Here is a 20,860-nt window from a genome sequence, read left to right as displayed (position 1 = left end):
GAGAGATCTCGATTGGACCGGGCCCAGCCCCTGACCTCCAAAGACCCCAGTGCAGCCGGTTATGGTAGTGGGTAGGAAGAGGTTCTGGTTGCAAGATTGGAGTAGGGACAGTGCAGCCCCACCCACTCTTCTCCCCGCTGCTCCCTTCTCTGGAGCTGAGGGCCAACCCCAAATCCCCAAAAGACTGCAGCCAACGAAGTGCTGGGTTTCAGTCGGATTGACATCTTGGGAAAGGATGACCCTCTGAGTTTTCCTGATTGGCTACCTCCTGGGAGGGGGCATGGCTCATTTAGTAGCCTCTTTAACGGAGGCAGACCCACAGAAGGCTATTAGCCACATGTTCAATCCATCACTAATTCCAGTCGGTTCGACCTTCGCAACAACCCTAAAATCCACCCTTTCCTCGCCATTCCAACTGCACCCGAGTTAATCCATTCCCTTATCCAGCCTCCTCGTTGACCTCCCTTGCCTCCAGTCTCTCCCCACTCTGGTCCAATACTTCACTCTGCTGCCCGGATCATTTTTCTACAAAAAAGTTCAGGCCACGTTTCCCCACTCCTCAAGAAACTCCAGTGGTTGTCCGTCCACATCTGCATCGAATGGAAAGTTTTCACAGGTCCTTTTAAAGCACCCTCCTACCTCATCTCACTACTTTCCAGAACCCAGGCCGAGCACCTCACTCCTCTTATGCTGGAGTGCCCTCCCTCCTCGTATCCGACTGACGGTTATTCTCCCGTCCTTCAAAGCCTTTCTTAAGGCGCATCTCCTCCAAGAGGCCTTCCCTGATTAACCCCTTCTTTCCTCTTCTCCCACTCCCTTCTGTGTCACCCGGACATACTCCCTTTATTCACTCATTTATTCATTCCCCCTTCCAGCCCCACAGCACTTATTTACCTATCTGTAATTTATTCGTTTATATTAATGTCCGTCTCCCCCTCTAGACCGTAAACTCACTGTGGGCAGGGAACGTGTCCTTCCGTTTTCATAGTGGACTCGGCCAAACGCGTAGTATAGTACTCTGTGCACAGTAAGCACTCAGTAAGTGTGATAGACTGACCGATTGACTCACCCACGGGCTGGAAGAGGCCTGCGGAGCCCTGACTAATCCTTTTTATATTAATCCCTTAATTATTGAGTATGGATTCAGTTTCCATTTGGAACGCAACTCCACCAGCAGCCTCACTGAAAAGATGTCTTCGGGCCACCGGGTGGCTCTTCTCTCTCTCTTTTTTACAACACCCCATTGGTCCGTGTTGTGTTTTTAATGCTACTTTTGCGGAAGACATTTGACGTTTAAGCACCTATTCTTTTCTACATCTTCAAATGATCTCTTCTTTTTAGCTTGGCGACCGGGGTTAGGAAAGTAGTGATGGGAAACAAATTACTTTAAGAGAATCGGGCTAGCCTAGTGGATAGAGCATGGGCCTGGGAGTCAGAAGAACTTGGGTTCTAGTTAGAGCTCTGCCACTTTGCTGTGTGACCTTGGGCAAGTCACTTCACTTCTCTGTGCCTCAGTTGCCTCCCCTATAAAATGGAGATTTAGACTGTGAGCTCCATGTGGGACATGGCCTGTGTTCAACCTGATTATCTTAGATCTACACTAGCGCTTAGAACAGTGCCTGGCACAGAGTAAGCATTAAAAAAAAAAAACAAAAAACACCAAACCGGAAATATCAACCCAGCAGCGAATGTGAACTAGGGATTAAACCTGGGCCTGGGAGCTAGAAGACTGGGGTTCTGATCCCGCCTTTACCACATGCTTGCTGTGTGATCTTGGGCAAGTCGTTTAACTACTCTGTACCTCAGTTTCCTCAACGGCAAAATGGGGATTCACTACCTGTTCTACCTACTGCTTAGGCTGTTCATTCATTCATTCACTAGTACTTATTGAGCGCTTACTATGTGCAGAGCACTGTACTAAGCGCTTGGAATGAACGAGTCGGCAACACATAGAGACAGGCTGTGAGACCCACGTTGCACAAGAACCATATCAGGGCTGATTAACCTGTATTTCTTTACCCCAATGCTTAGAACAATGCCTGACATATAACAAATACCATTTTTAAAAATCAGTCAATCAGTTGAGAAGCAGCATGGCCTAGTGCAAAGTGCATGGACTTGGGAGTTGGACCCCGGTTCTACTCCCAGCTCCACCACTTGTCTGCTGTGTGACCTTGGGCAAGTCTCTTAACTTCTCTGTGCTTCAGTCACCTCATCTATAAAATGGGCATTAAAGCTGTGAGCCCCATATGGGACGTGGACTGTGTCCAAGCTGGCTAGCTTGTATTCATTCATTCGATAGTATTTATTGAGCACTTACTATGTGCAGAGCACTGTACTAAGCGCTTGGAATGTACAAACCAGTGCTTAATACAGTGACTGGCCCATAGTAAGCGCTTAACAAATGCCATTTTAAAACGTCATTTATTGAGTGCTTATTGTGTGCAGAATACTGTAATAAGTAATAATAATACTGTTGGTATTTGTTAAGCGCTTACTATGTGCAGAGCACTGTTCTAAGCGCTGGCGTAGACACAAGGGAATCAGGGCTCACAGTCTTAATCCCCATTTTACAGATGCGGTAACTGAGGCACAGAGAAGCGAAGTGACTTGCCCCCAGTCACACAGCTGACAAGTGGCGGAGCCGGGATTCGAACCCGTGACCTCTGACTCCAAAGCCCGTGCTCTTTCCACTGAGCCATGCTGCTTCTATGCTTCTTCCATGCTGCTGTTTGGGAAGGTCCGGTACGAGAAAGTTGGTAGAAGCAAACTCTGCCACCAAGGAGCTTTCGGTTCTCAGTAGAAAGCCAATATTTGAATATTATAGTTCAGGCTCCAAAATTTAATACTCTTAATGACTATCCAAACAAAAACAACAAACAACTTTAGGGGTTTGAGAAACTGTACCTGTGCATGCTTAATGCCAAATGTTGGACTTTGAAATTGCTAATTAAAGACATTAGAGAATGTCAATACAGCAATATTTTAATGACTGCAAGATAATCCCTCAGCAATCAATTCAGATCAGAATGAGTTTATTGTCAAGTGCCAAAGGTGCAAAAAAATGCTTCCTTTGCACTATGAAAGCAACAGTTTCTGAAATGAATAATGCCTGTTCAGAATTTAACTAGATCATTGCTTCATTTGCAATTACTCAGGTGCTAAGAGAAATGGGAGCTGGTAACCCTTGGAGATATGATGTGTTAACAGGCAACTTGAACGGAGTTTAGTGTTTCTTTTAAATGCATGTTACAGGTATTAATGTCTACTGACCACGCTGGGGGAAGAAAGGGATATTGAAATACAGCATGGGCCCACAGTGATGTTAACTTCAGAGTGAATGACAGTAGGATAAATCCAAAAGGCTTTGTCCAACGGGCTTCTTTTGTCAGAGGTGAGAGGCACCTAAGGTAAAATTAGTTATATTTTCGTTTTATTTGATCGATGATTTGCCTCTTTCCCAAAACACTAAGTTATGCCAGATCACATGTGTTCACCGCACCTTGTGGATAGGATATACGATGGAAGAATTAAGTAATATCCTTTCGAATTAAGAATATCCTGTCTCAGCGGGATGCCTGCAGAAACGGTTGTAAGCCTGCATGTATGCTGTGAAACCCATGTGGGACATGGGCTGTGTCCAACCTGATTAGCTGCTATCTACCCTAACTCTAAGTACAGTGCCTGGCGTATGATAAGCGCGTAACGAATACCATAAAAAAATCAACAAGACCCTGGGGTGAGCCTTTTTAACGTGGGTATTCTTCAACATGAGGGTTTGCAAGAACCCAACCTCACTTTCTAGGAGAATGGGGGGTATGCATTACTGAATTAAGATAGATCAGGAAGAAGTGCCTGGAGACTCGCCTACATTACGGAGGGAATTTGAGGGGCAGAAGTGCGATCAGTCAGAACTCCGTGGTATACACGGTGCGTGCAGAGCACTGTACTGAGCTCTTGGGAGAGCACGATTCAACAGAGTTGGTAGACCCACTCCCGGCCCACAAAGAGCTCTGTAATATCTGTCTGCTTGCCCGTTATAATCCCTGAGAACTGAGTTTACGTAAGCCCCCAGATATGGGAGAATCGGGTCACGTTGTTTATGTCTGTGAGTTCTCCTCGAGTCCCGCGGGGAACCTGTAGTTTGAGATTTGAGCCTGGGAGAAACTTGAGCTGCGACTGAATACAGCGCGCGAGAACTGCAGTAGGTAGACACTTTGGGGGGGATCTCACACCGCTGTGTACATTTTTAGAATTAATTGGGTATAAAATATTTGGAGCACAGTGAATCACCCAGAGCATTTTTATAAGTCCGTTGCACTACAGTGACAGTCCAAAATAAGTTTAGTTACCATGCAGGTCTTAAAGTGAAAGACTCCGTATTCCTGTCCCACGTGGGGGCTCTCGGAGGGCGGAGGAGCAGGCTTCTTATCCCCATTTTTCAGATGAGAACGCTGAGGTCCCGAGGGGGTCAAGTGACTTGCCCAAGGTCCTATAGCAGGTGACTGGCAGCCCCGAGGTTCGAACACTCCTCTTGCAATGGGCCGCACTGCCCCGAAACGGTTCACTAGAAGCGGGTTCCACAGGGGCGGGCGATAGTGGTAGTGTGGTCTAACGGAAAGAGCACGGGCCTGGGCTTCAGGAGACCCGGGTTTTCGTGTCAGCTCTACCACTGGCCTGCCAGGTGATCTCGGTGCTCTGTACCTCTGTTTCCTCCTCGGCCAAATGGGGATTAAAATACCTGTTTTCTCTACTTCACAGATATCCAACTAGAGAATCGATGTGCAAGCCCTATACAGGGCATCATTATTAGCGAGGTTATTCCGCCGAAGACAATCCGAGGCCTTTCTGGCCTCAACCCTCCCCATCCCCTTGGGAAAAATCACGGGAATCCCCAGAGTCCCGTCCGGTGACAGACGTTTGGACCATTTATAAACAGGTTTTCCATTTGTGTCTCCCTCAGTAGATTGTAAACTCCCTGAGAGCAGAGATCCAAGTCCGCTCTCAGGCCTCTGCTGCCTGAGGCTGCACACACATCTACTCACTTGGATCTGTGACTTTTAGGCTTTTGATATTCACCCCGCCCTCAACCCCACAACACTTATTTTTAATAATGATAATCGTAATGGTATTTATCAAGCCCTTACTACATGCCAAGCACTGTTCTAAGCGCTGGTGTAGATACAAGGTACGCAGGTTGTCCCACATGGGGCTCACAGTCTTAATCCCCATTCTACAGACGAGGTAACTGAGGCACAGAGAGGTTAACTAACTGGCCCGAGGTCACACAGCAGACTGAAAGCACTGTGGCTTAATGGAAAGAGCACGGGCCTGGGAATCATTCATTCATTCAATCATATTTATTGAGCACTTACTGGGTGCAGAGCACTGTTATTAAGCACTTGGGAAGTGCAATTCAGCAACGAACAGAGACGATCCCTGCCCACAACAGGCTCATAGTCGAGAAAGGGGGAGACAGATATCAAAGCAAGTGAACAGGCGTCGGTAGCATCATTATACATAAATAGAATCATAGGCTATAGAATATGTAATATTTGTAGACTATAGAATTCTTTTATGACATCATTAATAAAAATGAGTAGAAGTCTAATGATCAACATGTACATACCTACACGGGTGCTGCGGTGGGGGGGGCGGGGAGAGCAAAGAGAAAGGGTCGGGACAATGGGGAGGGGATGGGGAGCAGGGGAAAAGGGGGATTTAGTCTGGGAAGGCCTCCTGGAGGAGGTGAGCTTTCAGTAGGGCGTGGAAGGGGGGAATTGTGCTAGTTTGGCGGATTTGAGGAGGGAGGCCATTCGCGGCCAGAGGTAGGATGTGGGCCAGGGGTCAGGGGAACTAGGTTCTAATCCCGGCTCTGCCACCTGCCAGCTTCGTGATGCCAGGCAAGTCACTGAACTCCTCTGGGCCTCAGTTACTTCATCTGTCAAATGGGGATTAAATCATACTCCCTCCTACTTAGACTGTGAGCCCCATGTGCAACAGGAATCGTCTCCAACCTTATTAACCTCTATCCACCTCAGCATTTAGAACGGTGCTTGGCACATAGTAAGCCCTTAACAAATAAATGAATGAATAAATGAATTTAAATGATATATTATAGATTATTTATTCACAGTAGTCTGTTTCCCCCTCGAGATTGAAAGCTCGTTGCAAGGAGGGATCGGGTCTTGCCAGCTTTGTTTCACTGTCTTCTCCCAAGCGCTTAGTATGGTGCTCTGCACAAAGTAAGCGCTTAATAAATACCATTAATGATAAGGATGATGATGATAGTTCTCAGTAAATACTAGTGATTTATTGCACTTCGAGTCCAAACATTTAATTTCCCATTAGACCAGTAAATGACCGTCAGGTTAACATCTACTTGCTCTCACATTCTCTCACACCGACATGCAGAACCTGATAAATGCGTTGAAATAAGCAAAATGTCCAATTTCAAAAATGTTTGTGTCAATGTAGGCTTAATAGGAGATACTTTTGTCTTTTCAAAGCCCTAACTGTTTTTAGACTTTGAAATCAAATGGTCGGGTAAGACACAGGCATTAAATTTGATATTGAAACATAAATTGCTATACCCAAAATATATTATTTTCATCATTTACACTGTAAAATGGATCTCGCCAGGAAGGGGGTGAAATAATATTTAATCTAAAAGCCCATTTAGGGAAACTGAAAACAAATCAGGGTTTTTGTTTTTTTTTGGTATTTGTTAAGCACTTACTATGTGCACTATACTAAGGGCTGGGTTAGGTGCAAGTTAATCAAATTTGACACCGTCCCTGTCCTACATGGGGCTCACATTCATACCCAGCGTGGCTCAGTGGAAAGAGCACGGGCTTTGGAGTCAGAGGTCATGGGTTCGAATCCCAGCTCTGCCACTTGTCGGCTGTGTGACCGTGGGCGAGTCACTTCACTTCTCCGTGCCTCAGTTCCCTCATCTGTAAAATGGGGATAAAGACTGGGAGCCCCACGTGGGACAACCCCATTCCCCTATGTCTACCCCGGCGCTTAGAACAGTGCTCGGCACATAGTAAGCGCTTAACAAATACCAACATTATTATTATTATTATTATTATTCTATCCCCATTTTACAGATGAGGGAACTGAGGCACAGCGAAGCTGTGAATTTCCTAATGCGACATCAGAAAAGTGGCAGAGATGAAATTCGAACCCAGGGCTTCCGACTCCGAGACCCATACTCTTTCTTACTAGGCTATGCTACTTTCCTCAAAATTTTAAGGTTCGAGAATGTCATCCGTATTGAGGTCCCTTCTACTTCTAGCTCCAGAAAGGAACATTTTTTTTAATAGTGTTTAAGCACTCTCTTTGTGTCAAACCCCGTTCTGAGTACTGGGGTAGATAGAAGTGAATAGGTTGGTAACGGTCCTGGTTCCACACGGGGCTCACGGTCCGAGTAGGAGGGAGGATGATTTAATCCCCATTTTACAGCCGAGGTAACTGAGGCACAGAAAAGTTCAGTGACTTGACCAGGGTCTCGCAGCAGATATGTGGCAGAGCTAGAATGAGAACCCAGGCCATCTGACCCGCAGCCCCTGGGCTCTTTCAACTAGACAAATAGAGTGGTCTGGTGGATAGTGGCTGGGCCTGGGAGTCAAAAGGACCCGGGTTCTAGTGCGGACTCCTCCTCTCGTCTGCTGTGTGACCGTGAACGACTCACTTTACTTCTCTGGGTCTCAGTTACCTCATCTGTTATATGGGGATCGAGCCCGTGACAGCACCGTGGCTCAGTGTGAAAGAGCCCGGGCTCGGGAGCCAGAGCTCATGGGTTCGAATCCCGGCTCCACCACTTGTCAGCTTTGTGACTCTGGGCAGGTCACTTCACTTCTCTGTGCCTCAGTTACCTCATCTGTAAGATGGGGATTAGGTGTGAGCCTCACGTGGGACAACCTGATTACCATCTACCCCAGTGCTCAGAACAGTGCTCTGCACACGGTAAGCGCTTAACAAATACCAACATTATTACGTGGGACAGGGACCGTGTCCAACCAGATTAGCCGATGTCTACCCCAGCATTTGGCAGAGCACCTGGCACATAATACGTGCAAAACAAATACCACAAAGTAACCCCGTTATGATCGGGGAATGTGTCTCTTTATCATTATATTGAACTTCCCCAAGCGTTCAGTACAGTGCTCTACACACAGTGGGCTCTTAGTACTGAATGAATATTAGTCCATGGAGCTTCTCCGTAGTTTCAAGTGAACTCGAAGGAATAAGAAATGTAGTTCTTTAAATCCCTTCCTTTGTGGGAACTGGATTTCCCGGATTCCCGAGGGACCACATTCCGTGGCTTAGCGGAAAGAGCGCGGGCTTGGGGGGGGGGGTCGGAGGCCACGGGTTCTAATCCCACTTCCCCACTTGCCTGCTGGGTGACCTCGGGCGAGCCACTGAACTTCTCTGTGCCTCATGTGCAAAATGGGGATTAAGGATTACGTGAGCCCCACGTGGGATAACCTGTTTACCTTGTATCCACCCCAGTGCTTAGAACAGTGCTTGGCACAAAGTAAGCACTCAATAAATATTATTATTCCTCAGATTCTCCGGGCCGGGGGGGGGGGGGGGGGGGGGGGGGAGGATAGGACCCTCTGGGAGAGGGTGGGATGGGCCAATCGGAGCCTGGGAGAAGCATCGGGAGCGGCAGGGGGCCAGCTGGAGATTCCCACGCCCTCTCACCCCAGCTGTGCTGCATTTTCCTCGTGCTTCAGCCGGGATTTCCAAGCCACCATGGGCTCAGGTCAGGAAAAGCATCCTTGTCTGGCCTTTCGATGGTTAAAAATCGCATTAGGCTCCTCTCCCCAACCGGCGGAATGGTGTTTTGGGGGTGATCTTGACATTTGAAAAGGTAATGGGGCCTCTGTCGCTTGGTGCCTTCAGTAGGGTGACTTGGAGTTTCTGAACCCAAGGCTTCGGGCGTGGTCGTGCGGGCCCAGGGAACCGTTACGGTATTTGTTAAGCGCTGACTATGTGCGAAGCACTCTTCTGAGCGCTGGGGGATACAGGGTGATCACGTCGTCCCATGTGGGGGCTCACAGTTTTCATCCCCATTTTACAGATGAGGTCACTGAGGCCCAGAGAAGTGAAGTGACTTGCCCGAAGTCACACAGCTGGCAAGTGGTGGAGTGGGGATTAGAACCCACGACCTCTGACTCCCAAGCCCAGGCTCTTTCCACTGAGCCAGGCTGCTTCTCGGTACGGGGACCCCCCCACCCCCCGCCCCCGCAGATTCACGGCCGGATGTCGTGGCGTTTCTCGCTCCTCTGCTTTTCATTCATTCAGTAGTATTCATTGAGCGCTTACTATGTGCAGGGCACTGAACTGAGCACCCGGAATGGACAGTTCGGCAACGGATAGAGACATTCCCTGCCCCTTGCCGGGCTTATAGTCGTGGCTCAGTGGCAAAGAGCCTGGGCTTCGGAGTCAGAGGTCTTGAGTTCGCCTCCCCGCTCCGCCACTTGTCAGCTGTGTGACTGTGGGCGAGTCACTTCACCTCTCTGTGCCTCCGTTACCTCAGCTGGAAAACGGGGATGAAGACTGGGAGCCTCACGTGGGACAACCCGATGACCCTGTATCTCCCCCCCCCCCCCCCGCCCAGCGATTAGAACAGTGCTCTGCACGTAGTAAGCGCTTAACAAATACCAACGTTATTATGATGAAAGGGGGAGACAGAAACGGTAGCAATAAACAGAATCAAGGGGGTGTACATCTCATTAACGAAATAAATAGGGTAATAAAAATATATACAAGACCCCCCAAGTGGACTCTTAGGGGAGCGGTCCTTCCTGGGGTCAGTATTGGGACCGACCGGTGCTTCTGTCTTGGAGAGAAGGGTTGGGAACTGGGGGGGGTCTGGATCTTCCCACGCCGCCAATTTCAGTCGGTTCTGCCACCTGTCAGCTGTGTGCCCGTGGGCGAGTCCCTTCACCTCCTCTGTGGCTCAGTGACCTCATCTGGAAAATGGGGAGTAACCGGGAGCCTCACGTGGGACGACCTGACGACCCCGGATCTACCCCAGCGCTTAGAACGGTGCTCGGCACCTAGTGAGCGCTTAACAGATACCACCGTCATCAGGTCTGAAAAGGGGCGGTCAGGATCACACCGCCCCGCACCCATTCGAGGAGATGACTGGGCTGAGAGGCAGCGAAACTGCAGAGCAACCCTCTGAGTGTTTAGGAAATGATGACCGGGCGGCCCCCAGCACCAGTTATCTGTAACGTTAATTATGATCGAAACAGAACGTGGCATTAACTCCAAGTGCACACGCTGTAGTCGTGCGGGTTTGTGTTTGATTTCCATGAAAACATCACTTGTGTTCCCGATTGAAGTCAGACGCATTCGTCACTCGCTGCATGGGTCCCTTTAACGCCCACGGCAAGTTCTGCGGATTTCAAAAGCGGGCTGAATGCATATTGGTCAGAATAGCGATCAGGAAATGTGCCCGGCGTGTTGGTCGTCAATATAACATATATATGTTATGCACAAAGGGACTCTTGGATGATTAAAGTCTGCGAGAGAATCTTGATATTGGTAAATGGACAGGGAAATACTTTAGCGAAAGGCTTCCTTGGTATATTCGTTTACCACCTCGCCTATCGGCGATATCTTCAAATATTAAGCACATGGACATAAATGCGTTTAACATCATTTAAATTATTCAATTGGGAGCATATTGTTTTCTTCCATTATCACCTGTTGTTCATCTAGCGTTAATTGGAAAGTCTTCGTGGAGTAAACAAACTGTTGCTCCCTTGGGGAGTCTAAATTTCAATCCATGCGGTTTGGGATTTACAGAATAATGAGCGGGGAAGAATCACTGCATCCCGTTTGAAGGTTTCCCAATTGCAGATGCACCTCCCGCCGGGTCTTTAGGTGAGTCAGCTCACCAGCACTTAAATCACTTCCAATTGACCTTTTAGGGAGGGATCAGGCTCGTGGCTTTTGTGTTGTGGTGTTAAGGGAGCAAGATGTTCTGATCGGATTGGTGATCCCGGGAAAATCTTTTTCAAGATTCATATTTTTCCACTATGCGGTGCATCAAGTCGGGGTCAGTGGTTGAACTGCACGCAGCGATTTCACCCAAACTCGGTCGTGTAACTGGTGTGAGTGTAGAAATCTTCGTGTGATTTTTACTTGGTTTATTGGCCAGTTGCTGATTTGCCAAGTGCCTTGGGCAGTGCCGCTCCCTATCCTAGTCGGTTTCCCTTTTAAAAGAATTCCTGCAGCCCAAGGAGAAGGCCTGAGGGCTTTAAGGATCAGGGGCTGATCACTCCCTAGAGGTGCGTGGAGGGGCCCGCTTGTAGCACTCATCTGCCCTGGATCAGTGGCACTTACTGAACACCATTGTACTGAAGCCCTTGAAAGACTCCAAAAGAAGCAAACCGCCCCTTGCTTGCCCTTTCACTATTCTGGGGGGTGGAAGAGAGAAAAATTATTCACAGATATGGGGAGCAGGAGGAAGAGGACGGGCTCAACAGATGAATATGTGGCTCCTTGCAAGCTAGGAACGAGTCTACCAATTCCGTTGCGCTCTTCTGAGCACTTCCTACAGTGGTAAGCGCTCAGTGAATGCCAACCGTTGATTGAATGCACAGGTTCATATTCCAGTATGACTAAATGCTAAGGATGGTTATGATTCTTGGTCAGTGTCTGCTAATCCTGTGGCTTCTTATCTGCAGGATTCCTTGCTATCCCTGAGTTTAGTACATTGATTGGGACAGGGTAAGGCTTAATAAATACCACACTTCTTATTACTCATGCAGTTGTGAAGTGGAGAATGGCTTTCTGTCATTTAAGAGATTGCTATTCACCCCACCCTCAGCTCCAAAACACTTGGGTGTAATTTATTACTTATCTGCAATTTATTATATGTTTCCCTCTTCTAGGTTAATAACTATGGTATCTGTTAAGTGCTTAGTATGTGTCAGGCCCTGTACTAAGCACCGGGGTGGATACAAGCAAATTGGGTTGGACCCAATCCCTGTCCTTGTCCTACTTGGGGCTACAGTCTCACTCCCCGTTTTGCAGCCGAGGTAACTGAGGCACGCAGAGGTTAAGTGACTTGCCCAAGGTCACACAGTAGAAAAGTGGCAGAGATGGGTTTAGAACCCTTGGCCTTCTGACTCCCAGGCCCGTGCTCTCTCTCCACTCCGCCATGCTGCATCTCAAGGTTGTAAACTCCAGGGAACGCGCTGGAGGCAGCGTGGCTCAGTGGAAAGAGCCTGGGCTTCGGAGTCAGAGGTCGTGGGTTCAACGCCCGGCTCTGCCACTTGTCAGCTGTGTGACTGCGGGCAAGTCACTTCACTTCTCTGTCATCTGCAAAATGGGGATTAATTGTGAGCTTCACGTGGGACAACCTGATTACCCTGTATCTACCCCAGCGCTCAGAACGGTGCTCTGCACATAGTGAGCGCTTAACAAATACCAACATTATTATTATTATTATTATTATTTTGTCTACCACCTCTGTTGTAGAGTACTCTAAGAACAGTGTTCTGCCTGGAGTAATCATTTCATAAGCACTATTGATTGATTTTTGCACCTCGAGAAGCAGCATGGTATAGTGGAAAGAGCATGGGAGTAAAGAGACATGGATTCTACACCTGGCTCTACCATTTGCTGATGTGTTCCCTTGGGCCATTCACCTAACTGATCTCTACCTCACTCTCCTTGTCAATAAAAATGGGGATATTCTGCTCTTCCCATCCCTTAGGCTATGAACACCAGGTGGGATAGGAATGGTGTCTGATCTGCATAAATTGTATATACCCCAGCACTCAGTACAGAGCTTGGCATATATTCAGCCCTTAGCAGATGCCACAGTCATTATTTTTACCTATGGGAAAAGGATCTTAATGCCACAGCCCTCTTTTTCCCTCCCTGATATACCCTGCGAGGATAGAGTATTTTAAAAAAAAAGGTCCAAGAGGCTTTCACATCAGTGACCTTCTTTTGTCCACACCACATCATTGGGAAGTAGAGCGAGATGGATAAAGATAAAGGAGCGGAGCCTTGGAGAAGCGAAGTGACTTGCTCAAGATTCCCAGTAGACCAGTGGTGGAGCTGGGCCTCGAATCCACATGCCCCGATTCATAGACCAGAGCCCTTTCCACCGGACCACAGTATCCCCTTTGTTGGTTGCCTTCCACCCAGGCTTTCTTTAGTCAGAATGGTAAAGTGGGGACGGTTGACCCCTTGCTTTAAGCCACTGGGTGGGAGCCGGTGTGATGTAGCGGAAAGAGCAAAGGTCTCGGAATTGGGAGAATGGGATTCTAGTCCCAGTTCTGTCACTGACCTGCTGCTGTGGGACCTTGGGCCTCAGCTTCTTCACCTGTAAAATGGGGAAAGTATCCCCGCTCTCCCTCTTATATTCTGCGCTCTGTGAGGAGGCAGGGTACCCTGTCTGAAGGGATTATCCTCGATCTACCCCACTGCTGAGCTCTTAGTAAGTGCTTAATTAATATTTATTATTTAATGATAATCATTATGGTATTTGTTAAGCACTTACTATGTGGCAAGCAAATCGGGATGGACACAGTTCCTGTCCTGCCTAGGGCTCACAGTCTTAATCCCCATTTTCCAGACGAGGTGACTGAGGCCCAGAGAAGTGAAGTGACTTCCCCAAAGCTATACAGCAGGCAGGGTTAGAACCCATGACCTTCCGACTCCCAGGCCCCTGCTCTAACCACTGCGTGGGACGGTATAGACGCTAACGCACCTCAGTCTTCACTGTAATAACAGTTTATCCAAAGAGCAAGTCCAATGTGAAATACAACCAGTGTTTCTTCTGGGCATCCCTGATCTCCTAGCTGCACATGCCCTTTTAGTGGAGAGCATCCATTTACCAGCTCCTAAATGCGCTGCTTCATCTTGCCGGACCCAAGGGGCTAGGGGCGGTGGGCTTTTCTCCCAGTTTAGGAGCCGGGCCCTTGTCGCTCCTCGGCTGCTGCCCACTCCCAAGGCCGTTAAACGCTTAGTACAGTGCTCTGCACGTGGTAAGCGCTCAATAAACACGATCGAATTGATTCTGTTCTCTTCCAGGGCAACACCTTCGACCCGCAGAGTCTACACAACCAATGTGTGGCTGGGAGGTAACCAGCACAGATTGCTGTCGAGAGAAAAGTGTGTGGTGAGTCGACTCGAGAGCTGTGTGTCTACGGAGACCCTGGATCTCCCCCAGCCTCCGGAGTGTGTGGGATATAGGCTTGGTTCATGATACTTGTTTAAGCGGGTCTTGTGCGCCCAAAGCAAGGGTGGAAGTGCAGGATGCAGGTGATCAGATTGGACGCATTTCTTGTTTGGATTTCCTTCTGAGCCATCGGTTTCGTTGATAAGGGATGAATGGGACACTTGCTTGTTCTGCACTTCGGTAGACAGTATGAGACCAAGTCGGAGTCTAAGGGAACGTGTCTCCTAATTCTCTTATATTCTCCCAAGCACTCAGTGCCGTTCTCTGGAAACAGTAGATACCACTGATTAAGTGGGCATCCGGGAAATGCGACTATTATTAATGCCACCAAACCACGTAAAATGTCTGAGACTCAGCATTTCCACAGAGAAAAGAGTAATAAGTAAAAGTAAGTTCAATTTGATACTAAGCTCTAGGTGTATCACTCCTTAAAGGCACATGATGCCAGGTCTCCCCCAGAAGTGTTCATTCATTCAGTGTGGTATTTATTGAGCTCTCACTTTTTGCAGATCACTGTACTAAGCCCTAGGGAGAATACAGTACAACAATTAACAGTCACATTCCCTGTCCATTGACAGAGTCCTTGCCAGGGGCTGTGGGCCGGACCCACAGGCAGGCAAATATTCCGCTGGGCTGGCTTAGATGTATTATTCCTCAGAAGCCAATTACATTTCAGTTGCTAATTTAATTTGTATTGCTAGTGTTTTGGCACCCTAATTAGATAACCAGAACTCTTTGTACTTAGCTCCCTTGGTATTAGCTTTCAAATTCTCCCCCCAGTAATTGTTTGCCACAAGGAGGTGGAGTGTAACTCAACACCCAGTCCCCTCAAAATGGCTTATTTGAACATTAAATGAACAAATGTCTCCCCTTCCAGCCTACTCCGCCTCCGCTGAAAATTTACCTGGTGGAAATACTTTCCTTCTGGCTGGTTTCTCCATCAGTTGTTGAGCAACTACTGAGTGTTTGGGAGAGTAGAACCGATACAGAGCACACTCCTGCTGCTCCACAGGAGCTTACAGTCTGAGAGGGGAAAGTCAGCCAGAAACTATTTACAAGGTGGGAACCAGAGGAAGAGCATGGGTAGGACAGGAAGTAGCTCAAATTGTGAGCCCTATGTGGGGCAGGGCCTAGGTCCGACCTGGTTATCTTGATTCTACCTGAGCAGTGCTTGGCACACAGTAGGTGCTTCGCAGCGTGGCGCGGTGGAAAGAGCACGGGCTTTGGAGTCAGGGCTCATGAGTTCGAATCCCAGCTCTGCCACTCGTCGGCTGTGTGGCTGTGGGCAAGTCACTTCACTTCTCTGGGCCTCAGTTCCCTCATCCGTAAAATGGGGATGAAGACTGTGAGCCCCACGTGGGACAACCTGATTCCCCTGCGTTTACCCCAGCGCTTAGAACAGTGCTCTGCACATAGTAAGCGCTTAACAGATAGAAAAAAAAAAAAGAAGAAAGAAGAACTACCATATTACTAATTATTTAGCCGTCATTCTAGGAATATTTATTAAGCACGGAGTATGGTGCTGGGTAAGAACATATAGGTGGCCCTGTAGGAACTCATAATCTAAAAAAATCGGGTGGAGAAGGATTTGAAGGCAGTCACAGTATGAAAGATGAAATCGTATAAATCCAAAACAACATAAAAGTACACAGTGCAACAATTTTGGTGGTGATGAGAAGCGATCTGGCCTTTTTTTTTTTAAAAAAAAATGGTGTTTACTATGTGTTAAGCACTGTACTAAGTGCCAGGGTAGGTACAAGATAATCAGGTTGGATAAAGTACCCGTCCCACCTGGGGCTCACAGTCTAAGAAAGAGGGAGTAAGATTTAATCCCCATTTCACAGCTGAGGAAGCTTAGGCACAGAGCAGTTAAATGAAGTGACCGGGTTGACACAGCAGACAGGTGAGTGGCAGGCTGCCTAAAATTTGGGGAGCCTGCTTAAATCTGGTTAGCCCAGTGGGCCTGCACCATGTCGGGACCAGAAGCCCAGTGTGGCATTACTGGCAGGCAGCGGGGATTCATGAGAAGCAGCGTGGCTCAGTGGAAAGAGCACGGGCTTTGGAGTCAGGGCTCATGAGTTCGAATCCCAGCTCGGCCACTTGTCGGCTGTGTGACTGTGGGCGAGTCACTTAACTTCTCTGTGCCTCAGTTCCCTCATCTGTAAAATGGGGATTAAGACTGTGAGCCTCACGTGGGACAACCTGATTCCCCTATGTCTACCCCAGCGCTTAGAACAGTGCTCGGCACATAGTAAGCGCTTAACAAATACCAACATTATTATTATTATTATTAGTTTGTCTCAGCTCTCTGGTGGAAAGAGAAGCCAAGGGGGTCTTTTGCTCAGGATTAAATAATGAACATAACGATAAAGATGATGGAAAATGCAGTGGCGAATTCCCTGTTACGTCATCTCCCCGATCCCCTCAGCGTGGCTTGACTTCACTCAGTCAGAATTACTGTTGGGATTTGCAGTACTGGCCAGGGAATGTGGCTGTGATATTGTATTCTCCGAAGTGCTCAGTACGGTGCTCTGCACACAGTAAGCGCTCAACAAATACGATTGACTGAGTTTCAGAGAACTGTCCCTCCTCCAGCTTTGTGGTATTCCTTTAGAGTTATGTTGTCAAAGTCACTGTTCATGCAAGTCTATCAGTATCATCTCCATTGATTTTAGTGCGTAGTGCATCATTCATCAATTCCCTTCCAGTGCAAATGAGCTATCTGCCTTTCCGAGAGATCCTTCTGTGATTAACTACCGTACTTCTTTAATTTTGTTGGTTATTTTTATTTATCGGTTTTAGAAATGCGCGACTCATCCTCTCCCCTGTTCTCCGCCTTGATCCGGAGGGAAATCTCAGAAGTATCAGAGCTTTGGTCTTTTAGGGGTAAGAAGTGCCTACTGTGTGCCAAGCAGTATCCTAATCGCTGGGGTTGATACAAGATAATCAGGTCAGACACAGTCCCTGTCTCACATGGAACCCACAGTCCAAGTAAGAGGGAGAACGGGTGTTGAATCCACATTTTACAAGATGAGGAAGCCCAGAAAAGCTATATTAATTTCCCAAGGTCACACAGCAGACTGCTGATAGAGTCAGAACTAAACCCAGCTCTTCTGATTCCCAGGTCCGTGCTCTTTCCACTATGCCATCTTGCTCTTTATTGATGCAGTTTTTCAAATTTTCTCACTCATCCCCACAGGCCCACGTTGCTTTTATTCTCCGGGAGTCTGGCCTTCCTTCCCTTCTTCCTTTCTCTACCCTCTCTCTTTGCCCTCTCCCTTATCCAAGTCTGTCCGTGCTCCAACCGCAGAACAAGGCTTCTTATGCACAAACAGGGCCACCTTAAAACAGCCCCCCACTTTCCCTCACGCTCCCTTCCTCTTCACCATGATTCTCCCTTTGCTCTTCCCCTGTCTCCATGCCCCATAGTACGCACACACACACACACACATATCTATCTATCTATCTATCTATCTATCTATCTATCTATCTATCTATCTATCTACAATTCTATTTATATTGATGCCTCTTTACTTTTGAGTCTGTCTCCCCCCCCCCCCCCCCCGCCCCCAGACTATGAGCTCATCATGGGCAGGGAGTGTCTCTCTTTATTGCTGTATTGTACTTTCCAAGCGCTTAGCACAGTGTTTTGCACACAGTAAGTGCTCAATAAATACGATTGACTAAATGAAGGAAGGAAGGAAGGAACCTTAAAGGCTCTGTTTATGGTGCTGCCAAACTCAGTCTCAGATCTGCTTCCTCCTGCTCTGCTCAGGGTTTCAGGAAGCCCCGGCTCTCCCTGCTTTAGACTGGGTCAGATGTAGCCCAGCCATGAACAGTGCCTGGACAATAATGGGGGGAATCTATGAGCACTGTGGCCTAGTAGAAAGAGCGTGTGCCTGGAATCAAACCACCTGAGTTCCAATCCTGTCCCACTGCACCCCTTCCCCACTTCATCTCTTCCTCCTTACCCCTACCTGTAATGTATTTTAGTGTCTCTCTCCCTCATTAGACTATCAACTATTTGAGGACAAGGGGTGAATCTGTTCACTCTGTCGTATTCTCCCAAGCACTGAGCACAGTGCTCCGCTTGGAATGAGGGCACAATATTTCCCTTCCCGGAGTTGAAAAGTTGCACTCCACTTCCACTTCCTCAGTGCTCTGTGTCCTCTTTTCCCTCATCTCTTTTTCCAAGCTAATGTTGCTTTGCCCCATCCGCTGATTCTAACACAAGCAAGCGTCACCTAATGGAAAGTGCACAGGCCTGAGACTCTTAGGACCAGAGTTCTAATCCCACGCTGGCCCTGGTCTGCTGTGGGACCTTGGGCAAGTCACTTAACTTCAGCCTCAGTTCCCTCACGGTCTAAGTAAGAGGGAGAACGGATATCGAGCCCCCATTGTGCAGATGATGAAACAGAGGAGGAGTGGACACCCAAGTGTTTCGGGGAATGAGGACCCGCAAGCATTGGTGATGCAGTAGGGAGGGAGGTGGAATCATGGGATGAGAGATTAGCCAGAGAAGGCTTCCCGGGTTGCAATCCCGGCTCCGCCGCTTACCTACTTTGTCTTTGGCCAACTCACTGAACTTCTCTGGGCCCCAGTTCCCTCATCTGCCAAACAGGATTTAAATACCCATTCTCCCTCCTACTTAGACTGCGAGCTAATGTGGAACCTGATCATTTTGTATCTATCCCCGTGGTCAGTACAGTGCTTGGCACATAGTGAGCATTTAAATAAGAATAAGAATCCCTCTTTGGTTTCTTACTATTCTGGGATCTCCCTTGTACTACAGAGTCTATTTTCTATCAGTTTTCCCATCCCCAGCCTCTTCCCGACAGACCCATAGAAGGATCAAAAGGAAACGACCCTCTTTCTTTTTTAATGTTCTGATATAAAGTTCGCCCTGCATTGGGGTTTCTGTCCCCTTTCAGTCTCATCAGTTATCATAAAACATTCTGCATCTTTCTCCAAAACATTCGGTAATATCAACAATAACAGTGACATTTATTAAGCACTTCACGATATGCCGAACACTGTCCTAACTACAGGGAAAAATACAAGATAATCAGATCAAAGACAGTGCCCGTCCCTCAAGTCTAAGAGGGAGGGAGAGCAGGTTAAAAATAAAAGCCACCTGTGAATGAATATGGAATACAATATTAAAAATAAATGTCGAATTAGTAAGTGTTGCTTTTACAACCTAATTACCTAAATGATTTTGTCATGCTAAAATGAATGCATAAGCCACTTATCACTCGCTGCAATTTTTGCATCTTTTCCTAGGAGAACACCATTATCAGAAAATTCACTGGGACCTATGAATTGGATCAAAAGTGATGTCACAATTACTGTCTTGGTGGTGGCAGGGGTCATCTCTGAACAACATTACGCAAATTACCGGATGAGCACTGGGTAGGTTAGTGAGCTGTTTGGTAGAGGCAGGAAGTCCCCTTTCTACAGCTAACACAACTCTGTTTCATTTTCATCCTGGAAAAGAACATCCCATCCCCACTGTGTGTAGCAATTTAATGATTAGCAATAAAGAAGGCTCCAAATCATTACAGTTGTCACATCAAATGCGCTAACCCCTTTTGCCCCACTTTGGAAGGCTTGGTTTGGAGCTTGCTAATGGATCAATCAGTGGTATTTATTGAGCACTTACTATGCGAAGAGCACTGTACTAAGCACTCGAGAGAGAACGAAACATGCTAATGCATAACTTTCATGTCTTCCCAGACGCTTTCACTGTTCTGATTTACAATTCAAGCATTGGTTTATGATCTGCCCCTCCCATCTCCTCCTCTGATTGGTTGGTTCCTCCAGGGAAGTTCAGATTGGTAGGAAAATTGGTCTAGTGGATAGTGCACGGACCTGGGAGTCAGAAGGACTTGAGTTCTAATCCCAGCTCCTCTACCTGTCTGTTTTGTGACCTTGGGCAATTCACATCGCTTTTCTGTGCCTCAGTTACCTCGTCTGTAAAAAGGAGATTGAGACTGTGAGCCCCATGTGGGACATGGACTGCAACCAACCTGATTACCTTGTATCTACCCCAGCGCTTAGTACATTGCGTGGCACATAGTAAGAGCTTAAAAAGTACCATTAACCCCCCCCCCCCCCCCCCAAGTGTGCTTGTTGAGTCCTCTACAGCAGTGATCTAATCGCAGGAATGTGGGAATGGCAGGCGATCAGCAACCGTGGTGTCTTTGCTGCTTATGGCAGCGGGCACTGTTTCCCAAGTTTCCAGTCTGCCCATCCTTTAGGAGAGGAGAAGTCTGGATGGAGTTAGAGGTGGAAGGGAGAGAAGTGTTCTTTCTCCCCCTTATGAGCCTGGCGAACTTTATGAAGCCTGATAATAAGCGGCAAACAAGTGGGAGGGAAAGCAAATCAATAATATTTATTGAGCACTTGCTGTGTGCAGAGCACTGTAATAAGGGCCTGGGAGAAGACAAGAAGACAACACAACCATATAATGGTTATATTCCGTGCCAACGATTAACTTACAGAAAATATTCTTTCTTCCTTCGGCTTTTCTCCTGTTTCCCTGCGAATCTCTGGGAAAAACCACCCTGCTTCCTCCCCCAGCCCAGGCCCCAGTTTTCTAGAAATGATGAGATCAAACCTTAATGGACTCGGAAGGGA

The 20,860-nt window shown here is 47.6% G+C and overlaps 1 long non-coding RNA gene across 2 annotated transcripts in view; it reads left to right on the top strand.

The window, feature by feature from the left end:
* Window positions 1–19,779, top strand: part of LOC103164744 — a 302,989-nt gene extending 283,210 nt beyond the window's left edge. For both annotated transcript variants that reach the window (XR_003755743.2, XR_003755742.2), the window contains exons 5-6: window positions 14,074–14,161; window positions 19,505–19,779. This is a non-coding gene — a long non-coding RNA (uncharacterized LOC103164744). The remainder of the gene's footprint in view (window positions 1–14,073; window positions 14,162–19,504) is intronic.
* Window positions 19,780–20,860: the final 1,081 nt, after the last annotated feature.

This window comes from Ornithorhynchus anatinus, chromosome X3 (assembly GCF_004115215.2).
Source record: "Ornithorhynchus anatinus isolate Pmale09 chromosome X3, mOrnAna1.pri.v4, whole genome shotgun sequence".
NCBI classification, from domain to species: domain Eukaryota; kingdom Metazoa; phylum Chordata; class Mammalia; order Monotremata; family Ornithorhynchidae; genus Ornithorhynchus; species Ornithorhynchus anatinus.
The sequence above is the reverse complement of the archived record's forward strand: the minus strand, read 5'-3'. Positions and strand labels throughout refer to the sequence as shown.